This window comes from Hydra vulgaris, chromosome 08 (assembly GCF_038396675.1).
Source record: "Hydra vulgaris chromosome 08, alternate assembly HydraT2T_AEP".
In the NCBI taxonomy this organism is placed as follows: Eukaryota; Metazoa; Cnidaria; class Hydrozoa; order Anthoathecata; family Hydridae; genus Hydra; species Hydra vulgaris.
In genome coordinates, this window is record NC_088927.1 from 11,965,121 (window position 1) to 11,977,137 (window position 12,017).

General features: G+C 27.8%; 1 non-coding gene across 1 annotated transcript; it reads left to right on the forward strand.

Moving 5' to 3' along the window:
- Window positions 1-4,714: 4,714 nt before the first annotated feature.
- trnastop-uca (transfer RNA opal suppressor (anticodon UCA)) lies at window positions 4,715-4,801 on the forward strand. The gene has a single exon. It is a non-coding gene; the product is annotated as a tRNA-Sec (tRNA).
- The last annotated feature ends 7,216 nt before the right edge of the window (window positions 4,802-12,017 follow it).

Sequence of the window (12,017 nt, forward strand, 5' to 3'; positions counted from 1 at the left end):
AAATGTTACGAAAATAATATTTTACTTTTTGTTCGCAGCCCAATCCCGAATGATCAACTTATCGTAAGAGATGAATGCATATTTTCCGGCTGCTCGTTCAACTTTCATTTGTTACCGTAGCGCTTTCCTAATTGTGACAGTTTCGGCACAAAAATCTTCGTTAATATAAATATTTTTACCTTTTAATTAAGATGTTTTTTTTTTAATTTCAACTTTATCTTTATAATCTAACAGTTTTAATACAATTGTTCTGGGTTTGTTTAAATCTCTCTGACCAGTTCTATGAGCTCTTTCAATCCTAATATTTGTTAACCCCAAATGCTCTTCAAAAACTTTACTGACTTTTAATTCGCTTTCAATCCACGTTTCACCTTCGTTTTCTTTTATCCCGTCTACCCTTAAATTGTTTCTGCGAGATCTATCCTCCATCTCTCTTAGTTTACTTTTTATTTTATGATAGTCGGAATTATGATTTTGCTTTTCAATGTGAGATGTTTGTTTTTTTTCCTGAGAAGTAATAGCTGTTTTAATTTTTTCTTCAAAAAGGTGTTCGTGAAAATTTAAGCTTCTTTTGATTTCTTCTACGTCTTTTTCCATTTTCTTTATTTGTTTTGCATGCTGATTAACCTTCAAATCTACTTTATCTAATCTATCGTATATGATTTTCGTGTTTGCGCTTAATATGTTTAACACGTTTTTTTCATGTTGCTTCATCATTTCGTCTATTTCGTTCTTAAATTCTTCAAACATTTTTTGTATCGTTTTTTTTACTTGATCCATTGTAATAGCCATTATTAATCAATATATATATAATATATATTCAACGTTTTCTTAAAAAAAAAAAAAAAAAAAATACTTTTTTTATTTTTTTTATTTTTTTTTATTTTACACTGAAAAAACACGTCTGCTCATGAAGAAAGCATGCACAAAAAAAAAAAAATCTTACAACGTAAATATCGCTAAATATGCGGATCTTTCATAAAAAAGCAGAAAATTGTCAAAATCGCGTTGAAATAAACATTTAATAACTACACTTGCAACACGATTTTTGAAGTTATAGTAATGCTTAAACTTTGAAAGCAATTGTCTGTTAAGTATAATAAGCATGATATTCTTTCTTTAATTTTGACATCATATTTTATAAGCATAATTTTTAAACGATTTGTATCTTTTTGATGAAACGCCAATAAACTTTTCAAGTCAAGTTTTACATTAAGGAAATTAAAAACTCTGTTAAGACCGTATTTACCGTCATTGAAGTAAAGAATTGCAGAACTAATACCCACTTTAAGCAAAAATCCTGTAACAAAAATATTTTTTGATCCTAACCGACATATATTTAATTATTTGTTATAAACACTTCTTTTCAAAATGTATAAAAAAAAAAGTTTACTTCTTTAAATTTCGGTGTAGTATGAGATTATTACTACTCTGTTTTTTACTATTGATAAATTTTTATTACCCAGTAAAAAATTTAATTTTATATTTTGACTCACCTTTTTTCTTTTTATCACTTTTTTTTCGCTATTTTTTACCTATTTTTATTCAACAGTAAAAAACTTGTAATTTTTTAATTTTTACTCTCAATCTTGAGATTCTGACTTCCACGTAACAATGTATTTTGCGACCACGTTGTATTTTGTCAACACTATTGACTTAATAGCATTGAATAAATACTACCTGGTTTTAGTAAATAGGTTGAAACAAACAGCAATCTTTAAAATGTTTAAAAGTATCGAATTAATACTGTTTTTTTGTTACGTGACTCTGACGTGATATACCGTAAATATTTGGATATACCGTTAACAAACCGTGTCATATTCACAGCTAAATACAATTATGCTTTAGATTTGAATGTAATTTTAATTGATAATTAAGATTCCATGGGATTATATTATTATGCAACCTTTAACAATTACATTAATTTGTCTATAATTATAGATAACGTCATTAATAAAAAGTAATAAGGATGACTTTTTCTAAAAAGTAACTTTTTTTTCTGAGAATTTGTTTACAACAATTTAAGCTGCATATAGAGTAAGACGCAAAAAGAACGAGGTAAAGAATATTTTGAAGTGACTGAAAATAAGAAAAGAAAATGCAAAGCGTGGATGGAAAAAAACTTAAGTCTTGCCGGTAATATTTCTCACCTCGAAAATCATTTGCATTCAAAGCACAAGGATATTGCCATGGATATATTGCCATAAAACTTTTTAAAAGAAAAGAGTTCAAAACAAAAATCATGATATCGTTGAAAAAGTTTTTTGTTTCACGTAGAACGGTCAAGTATGACTTTGATATTAACAATACAATAAGAGATTATATAAAGTCAATGACGTTTGCTGATGACATGGGGTAGAATGAAATATTTAGAAAAGCTTTTCAAACTTTTGGTGTGACATGGAACCGTAAAAGAATTTATTCTTAAAGCTGCTAATCAAATTTATGAAATTATTGGAAAAGACATAGAAAATGTATATCCATCATTAATGTTTGATTCAGCGTCTCGTCTCAATACGAATGTTTTTTCTGGAAGTATTCGGTTTACAAAAGACGGAAAATTAAGATGATCCAACTTTTAACTTTTGTTTTCTATAACAGGCCTTGTTAAGAAGCGTTACGCAGCTCGCATTTTGCTTGCGAAAAGGCGATTTGCCTACGCGTTCAGCAGTTTTGCGCTACGCAAAAACTTTAATCTTTTAAAATTTAAAATATTTAAATTATCTTTTGATTGTCGTTAACTTGAGGTTTATTCGGAAGAAATAAAGTCTTAAGTAAAAGCATTTAACCGCAATTGTAAACTAATAGATTTTTTGTTAACGAAATAGTTTGTTTCATAATTTTTTGTTGTTGTTGCTAAAAATTAGTTAAAAAAAGTAAAGTGTTTTAAGTTTTATCGTAAGGAATTAAATATATAAATTCCTTTTAAATATAAAAATTATTTTTAGTCATAATAGTAAAAAAAATGCACGATTTATTTTGATGTAAATATTTTATTAATAAGATATTTTATTAATAAGATATTTTGTTTATTGTTAATTCAATAGGGTAAAGTTTTAATGACGTTAATTTAATTTATGAAAATAAATTATGATCACGAATATGTTATTGGTAACTGATAAATAACAAAAAAAAAACTCTTTATTGTTTAAAAACATTATTAAAAAGAGTTTTCACAAATTAAATAAGAAAAAATTTATTAACAGTTAATAAAATAACCAAAAACCAACTGTATGATTTTTAACGCGTTAATAAAATAACTTTAATTACAATGCGGTACTTGAAAATACGCTAGTGACGCAATATAACTTCTAACGATGGAAAAATATATATACTGAGTTGAGTTACGCGTTTTCGCTACGCAGCGAAATCTCGTAACAAAGCCTGCTATAATTAAAAGACTAATTTATTCTAATTGATTTATTAGTTTAAAAAATTTTTTTTTTAATATTTAAAACTTTTGAAAACAGTCATATAAAATGAAACTTGATGTCAAGTATTTAACATTTGTCTCTAGCTAATGTTTAATTGCTTTAAAGCAAACGAGCAACTATTATTTATTACATCCGCTGGCGGAAGGCAAGTATTTCCGCCTCCAATTTGGCGGCCGCAGCCAGTTAGGAGGCAGAAGCCATTAGAGGCGGCCTTCAAATGGCTTTGCCTCCAAAATTTTTTCTAGAGGTGGTTACTATTGGCTTCCGCCTCTCTATTAGCGTCAGCCTCCAAAACAAATTTTGCCTCCAAAAAAGAACTCTGCGGAAGAAAGAACATTTTGCCGCTAAAAATTGATCGGGAGGCAGCAGCCGTCTTTCTGCGGAAGAAAAGTGGAGGCGAGAAGATTTACGCCGATTATCAACACTGCAATAAAATATAACTAGTGTTTTTATTATATTTTTCTAAAAAAACTACACGATAATTAGTAAACAATATTTTATTAAAAGTTTACAAGAACAAAGAGTTTTAAAATTATGTTCCTCTTAAAACCTATTGTAAAACCTATTAAACCTGTATAAGTATTGAATAAAATGATCAAATTTAACAAGAGTCACTATGTTTATTATATATATTAGAAATTTTTTAATTTTTTAATTTTTAAATATTAAGTAATCTTTTCCTTAAAATGAGTAAATTCAAAAAATTTTATTTCTACGATTTAAATTAAAGATATAGTTGTTTATATTACTCAGCAGCCGTGTTCACGTCTCTCCTTTAAGCTTAACGGACCTTTTGTCTAAAATTTCATTACAATATTTATAATTAAAGAAACGACAAAAATTTCAATAAATTCGTTTAAATAAAACTAATACCAAAAAAAAACATTTATGTTTAAAAAATTATATTTTTAAAGAATTTTTTTATTAATGTAGTTAATAATAAGTTTTTGACTAACGCTCCGTTAAGTTTAACGGAGATGATGAGATGAGAATACGGCCCCAGAAAGATAAAAATTAAAAAACGTGACTTAAAGCGTTGTAACGGTATATTATACATATGTTTCTAACTGTAATAAATGCATAGTAGATGTTAAAAAACAATCAAAAAATTTATTTATATAAGTTAATATAAATATTGTTGTCACTTAAAATTATGACAAATATATAAAATTGATAACGTTTTGAAATCGTTTTTATTTTGTTCAGTTTAAGTAAAACCACAAGTAATGTAGTTATATCTTATTGCGACAATATATAACAATTAGGAACTTATATCAATTGCCTCAATGATCTTCGGTGGTCCGGAGTGCGGGCTTCAAACCCGTAGCCGATGAGAGTCGGAGTGGTTCAATTCCACCTTTGGGGCGTTCCCATCGATATTTTCATCTAAATTTTAACTAGTTTAACAAAAAACAATCCCTGCAAAATAAGAAGTTTTAAATGTGACGTTAAAAACTGCAATCGCACAGAAAGTGCAGTTTGCTTTTAAAGCAAAAATATCAACATACTTAACATTAAAACAAAGATTTCATAGAAATAATAAATTAAACTTAAAAGCTTAATGTTAATCAATGCAACTATGTTTTTGGTGAACTGATGATAATATCATATGTAAACCTTTTAAATACTGAAACAAGAAGCAACATTTGCATGTTTCACAAAGCTTGACCAATATTATCCCAAGAAAATTTTAAGCACCTATATGTCTTTTTATACAGACATACGTAAGATAAGTTTTTATTCAAAGTTTTATACAAAAAAAGTTTTATACGAAAGGTAATATTGCATGGGTAAGTATCCAAAAATCCATCTTAGTTGCACTTTATCGACATCAAATTCGTGCCGCAAGTATAGTCTTTAATAAAGATAAATGCGATCAAGCTGAGCACTTCAACATTTTTTTAATGTAATAATTCTGGGAGAGTACTTTTTTAAAAATATTTTATTTCATGGTAATGCATAAAAAGGTTTTACAAAAAAAAAAATAAACTAAAATTCTTAAAAACTAAAAGTCTTAAAAATTGACGACCGCTTTAAGATAAAAAAAAATTTTCTTAAACGTTTTGGTGGGAGGCATGTTTTTCATTAAAAAGTCACAATAAATACTTTCGAAAATATTTATGTTATAAAATGACCTTAATTTTTAAATCAAATTATCACTAAAAATGAAAATCTCAATACTATTATTAAATCTGGTACTATTATTAATGTGGTAGACCATTAATAAAAAATATCCTTCAAAAATTACATTTTAAAATTTATTTTTATATAAGTTGATTAAAATTTACATTTTAATGACAATTTTTTTTTTTTTTTTTGATTATTAAATGGATAAGGAAATTTGGTCCCGAAAACCCCAAAATATGGTTATTTCGTTGCTGAGAATATCTCAAAAACTATGAATGGTAACAACTTGAAATTTTTCAGACTTGCTTTTAATATAATGAAAAAGATCCTGTACCAAAAGAAAAGAAAAACATTAAACAGTTTTTTTTTAAATAAAAAAAACATTTTGAAAACAAAAAAGGGGCATTTTTGACCATATTTGAACTTTAATATCTTTTTATCGAGTTATCATAATGCAATAAAAGTGGTAAGGGACATCCATAATAACTAAAGGAACAACTCCTGAAAATTTTATGAAAATCAGTTAAGAGAATCAAGAGATAATTACCGCAAAGTCGTGAATTTTAAAGAACTGAGAAAAACACATGAAAAAAAAAACACATGAAAAAAAAAGTTTTTCTTTTGGTTTGCGATTTAGTTTCAATTTTAACTCTTATCAACTTAATTAAATATTTGTTTATAGTAAATAAATAAAAAGTGAAAATTGACATGATGACAATATCTTCATTTTTTTTTGCAGAGCTACATTTGAATTGTAATTCTTCTAAATTAGTTAGCCGAAGAAAGTTGTGGTTGTTGTAAAGTAATTAGAAATTTACTGAAGAAATCCGTTAAAAACCATGTAACACACTGCACCAAAAGCATATAATAATAAAAAAAAAGTAGTTTTAGAGTAGCAGTCACCACAAATGAAGTTTTTTTGTCTAATTTTTGCTTAATTTTTATGGTATTTTGTGGGATAACTTCCTTTTTAGCTACATAGCAACGGAATAAACAATCCGTTGCTATGGACAAATTTATGAAAATGCCTAAACCGCATTATTAAAAACTGATTTTTAATAGGGTTAGCTCTATTTTTATATAAAACTAATATGAAATTCGTAATCTACGATAATTATATTACTTAAAAACTTTAAAATTGAAAAAATGATTTTTTCGATTTTTAATAGTGGTCCTTAAGCTGTAAATCACCTTAAGCTGTAAATCTACTTTTTGCAATAAGCAAATAAAAATATTTTGTATTTTAAGCCATCGATTTAAGGATGGAAGACCTCAAGCTATTTTGTCGGCATAAAACGTCAGATCTTTTTTCTGAGATCCTAAAGCGTAATATCGATAATCGATAAAACACGTGTGTTTTATCGATTATCGATATTACGCTTTATATCGGAAGGAAGAAGTAAAAAATGCTACTAATGCTAAAAGTAAAAAGAGAAAGATGAACTTTAATCTATTAGAGGTTGATCCCGTACCATCATGTAAAAAAAAAAAAAAAGATGGGACGTGCTTTCACCAATTTCACAATTGGTGAAAGCACGTCCCAGGGTTTTGCTGGTGATTTTTGTTTGTTAATTTTAAAAGAGTGTTGTTGTATTAAGTTGCAATGAAAAGTTTCATAATCTGCCCATGGAAGACTGGATTATGTGTTACAATTGTAAGACCTTGTGGAGTTAAGCATATCCTGAGGTTTTAGTCTATGATTTATGCACTTTGTTTTTTACAATTAGCATTTTATTGGTTACTACACAACAGTGTTTGTGATTAACCCAAAGTGTGTTCGGAATTACCCCACGTACGAAGGGTAATTCCGAATACCAATGGTTTTGTTTTTGCCCTAAATTTTTATTTTATAGTAAGATATATAAAAATTGCTTTTGGGGGATTTGTAAATGAATATTTAGACTAAATGATAAGCAATAAATATGATCAATTTTGATTTACTGGTACCTTTAATTCGCATTCCCGCTTGGGTGTTTGCCAATACCCGAATCTCCCCTACGTTATAAATTACATTACGTTTATCTTTAACGTAAACTTATTTACCTTACTTGTATTATATAGTGGGTGTGTAAGAAATGTAATAAATAAAATAATAACTACAAAAAAGTAAGCAATATTTGGGTTCAGCAATTGGTTCTCAAAATTTTAAAGACAATTGAGAAAAGTTGCAAAATGGTTACGTTAAAACACGATTGTAAAGTATCAGAGACGCAATCACAGACCTTTATGGCTTTTACAAAAAATTTCGATCAAAATTTACATATTTTTAAAGAACTTTTCCAAAATTTGAACAATATCTAGCACCCATAGATGAAATGTTTAGCCTTTTATTGTAGCCAATCTTATTCCGAAGCGACACGCCTTTTGAAGATAACATTAGGAAACTTTTTACATTAACTCACACCTCTTATATCCCCATTAACTCATATTTCCATTTTAGGAAATATGAGTTAATGGGGATATAAGAGGTTCGAGTTAATGTAAAAAGTTTTACCCCCATTAACTCATATTTCCATTAGCGGAAAGGCCGCTTTTTTTTAGGTAAGAGTTACGTATTTCAATTCCATGACTAGCAAAAACCTGAATACCGCAGCTATAATTAAAAAATAAAAATATGAAAAAAAAGGAAAAATGGTAAATGAGCTAGTGAAGTTTAACATGGCAGTATGATACCTTTATTATTGGGTAAAAACGGAGGAATGGTTGCGGAATGTAACAAACTTATTAGCTTTTTTAAGTTGTCTTTTATATATATATATATATATATATATGTATATATATATATATATATATATATATATATATATATATATATATATATATATATATATATATATATATATATATATATATAAAATGTAGAGTTGCTCAATTTTTATTTTAAAATATATAATTGTAAAAATCTATCAAAGGGGTTTTTAATGATAATATTATCAATTCAAAAGTTTCAGTCCGCGTACCTATAATAATAATTTATAACTTATCAAATAAATATGTCGGCAAACAATTTTAAAATAAAAAGTTCTTTAATTTTTTACGGCGTATTTTCAAAACAGTTTGTTTTTCTAATTTCAAGTTTGCTTTCAATATTGGTCCGTTCCAACTTAAAAAACGAGATTATTAAGTGCAAGTTCAGTTCTAGTTCGCTGCTAGATTTACACTTTAGTCAAACTTTAAATAAAATCTAACTTGAAAGTTCAAGTTTGCTATTCGTATTTAAAAATGATTTTTGCTTTCTTAATTTGCTTTTAACGTCGATCATGAAAACCGGTTAATTAGTAAATTAACTAGGTTGTTTTTTTAAATTATTATTATTAATAGCCAATATATTTCAGCATAATTACATTTTATTTAGCAAAATATTAGATTTACTAAATAATAATTAACTTTTCAGAATGTTTTATTAGCGAGTTCTTTAATTGCAGAACCTAAAGCATTCCGTCAAAGTTCTACGTAGTTGTCTATGTAGTTGTCTACGTAGTCTAGTATTATCTACGATGATACGCTTTTTATGACCTTGAACTAATAGAATGAACGTCTGCTCGTTCATTCTACTGGTTTAAAAGCATTTTGGTTTCATTTGACGTGTTTTTACTCAACAAAGGCGATAGTAACTTATGATAATAAAAAACGTGTGGATTTAGGAAAACGGATTGCTTTAGGTTTAAAACGTATAATTTAAAATTCGCTTTCAATACTTTGAAAACAAGTGATCCCGTTAAAGAAAACAAATTTTTAAAAACTAGTGATTCCGTTATAGAAAAGTAAAACCTAAAAAAGTAAAATTGCACAATACGACAGTAAACGACAGTATCCGAGCAGTTTGTATCAGCATTTTGCGTTTGTTGGCACAATACACGGATTTATAGTCTCAGTTCCTTTCCGCAAATCATCTCAAAATTGTTTAGAAAAGTAAGCATTTCTAGAATTTGAGAAAATTTGAGAAAAAATTTGAGAAGCAGAATATGTAAAAGAGATATTACTTTGATATAAAATCTTTGATATAAAATTTTTTTTCCGCTAAATATCTTTCCTCGCCAAATTTATCACTAACTTAATTTGAAATATTTATCTTACTAATCGATTTTGTGATAATTTATGGAACGGAATTGAGACTATAAACCTGCGTAATGCATTTAACGCCTTGGCAAGTTTAACTTGTCAACTAAAGTTTTTCAAAATTATCAAAAATTCTATATATAATTTTTTTTTTTTAAACATCTTTGCTTCCAACAAGGCTGCAAGCAACCAGTAATTAGAGTTGGAAGTTACTGAAAGAGAAAAGATGAAGATTGTAGAGCAAGATAACGATTGATAGGCGACTTAAAGGATTCGAAATTATATGAATCAGGAAAGCATGATGAAGGAAGCGAATTCCAAAGAAACAATGTTCAAGGAAAAAACTTGATGAATAAGAGTTTTTGGAGCACTTAGGAACAGTCACAAAAAAAGGATAAGACTTAATTGAATGACGAGTAACACAAGAATGAATAGCTAGCTCTTTAGAGCAATGCCCATTATAGTATTTGTAGAAAAGGGAAAGAGAAGCAACATTACGACGGCGTGATAATGGTTGGAGGTTTGCTGCAGGAGCAGGTCCAACTATGTTTACAATTATGTAAATAATTACAACTTTGTTTTACCACCTTGTCTAAAATAGAAAGGGCATCACTAGAAGATATAGTGATGCCCTTTGATATGGCAACAGTATTCCATACAAATCAGATTTGAGATTTATAGAGAAAGAGAATAGAATCCGAAGTAAGAGAGTGACAATTTAATTTTTAATTTAAAAACTTTATTTTTTGTTGATGGTTACAATAGTTTTAACAAGAATAAACTAATTAAAATCAACACATTTAACAATTATAGACAATCACACTCACATGAAAATCGTTAAAAACAATAAATAATAAATAAATCAAAAAAAAAAAATCAAATTCAAATTACAACCGTTTCATTACAGAAAAATGAGTAAATATTGTATTATAATGTCAGGATAAATAAAAATAGTAATTAAAAACGACAGATTTTACAATAACAATTTTTTGCATACCAATTTTTAATATGTTTTTTGAACACCTCAGAACTTTTAGAGGACATGGTCTTGTTATCTAGAGTGTTCCATAACGAGATGACTCTAAATATAGTTCAACATGTATCCTTATATTTGGAGCCATTTGAAGGTAGAATCATTTTTTTGCTACAACGAAGTTTAAAAGGAAGGTTTTTTGAATTGAATAAATCCTTCATAAATTGTGGATTTAGAAAATTAACTGATTTAAAAACTTCTATCATAAGAAAGCGCAAATATCTTAAGTGGATCCTCGGACTATTATCAAAACTTAACAATTCATCAAGAGATAAGTTAAACGTTTTATGGACAATACAAAGAGCTTTTTTATGAATTTTATTTATAAGGTTGTCATAGTATTTAGAACAAAACATCCATATTAGGGGACAATAAGAAAAATTTGACATTATGAAGGCGTTAAGCAACAATGTAGCTTTATTACGGGATAAAAAACTTCTTATGGGTGAAAGAGCAAAACATTTACCATTAGCTTTACTGCATAAGTATTTAATGTGTTCTCCAAAATTTAGATTCTTATCAATTGTAACACCAAGTAGTTTCACTATATCAGAGGCAAAAACAGTTATATTACCTATTTTTAGGTATTGATTTTTTGTGTTTTTTAAACCAACTAAAAGTAATTAGAATTTATCAGGGTTGGCAGCCATCGAGTTAAACTTAAACCAGGCAATGGTATTAGTTGCTTCTTTTTGCAATTAAAAAATAACCTTTTCTAAGCTGTAATCACAGGCATACAGCGTATTATCATCTGCAAAGTTGCACAATTCAGTATCTTTAATAAAGAAGAATATATCATTTATAAAGATATTAAAGAGGATGGGGCCAAGAATGGAACCTTGAGGCACTCGCGACAAAATATCAATCCAATTAGAAACAGAAGGTCCTATCCTTACCCTTTGTTTACGACCACTAATATACGAGATAAGAAATTTAAGACTTTATTTAGAGAAACCATACGCCTCTAATTTAGCAATAAGTAGGTCATGCGGAATGAAATCATACGCTTTAGATAGATCCATTTATAATGTTCCAACAATACCTCCATTGTTAATGCATTCATGCTACTTATTAAGTAAAAAAATAAGTGTATGTTGAGTACTATAACCTCTACGAAAACCACACAAAAGTTTGTCAAATTTTGGCTCCATAAATAACAAAAGCTGTTCATGAAACGATCATTTCAAAAACTTTGGAGAGAGCGGGTAGGATACTTATAGGGCAATAGTTAGCCTTATCTGTTGGGTCATTTTTTTTAAGACAAGGTAAAACATGCGCCAGTTTTAGAAATGACGGGAATCTTCCATCTAAGATGCTATTATTGATACAATCTGTAAGACTATCCCTAAAGTATATTAAGTAAG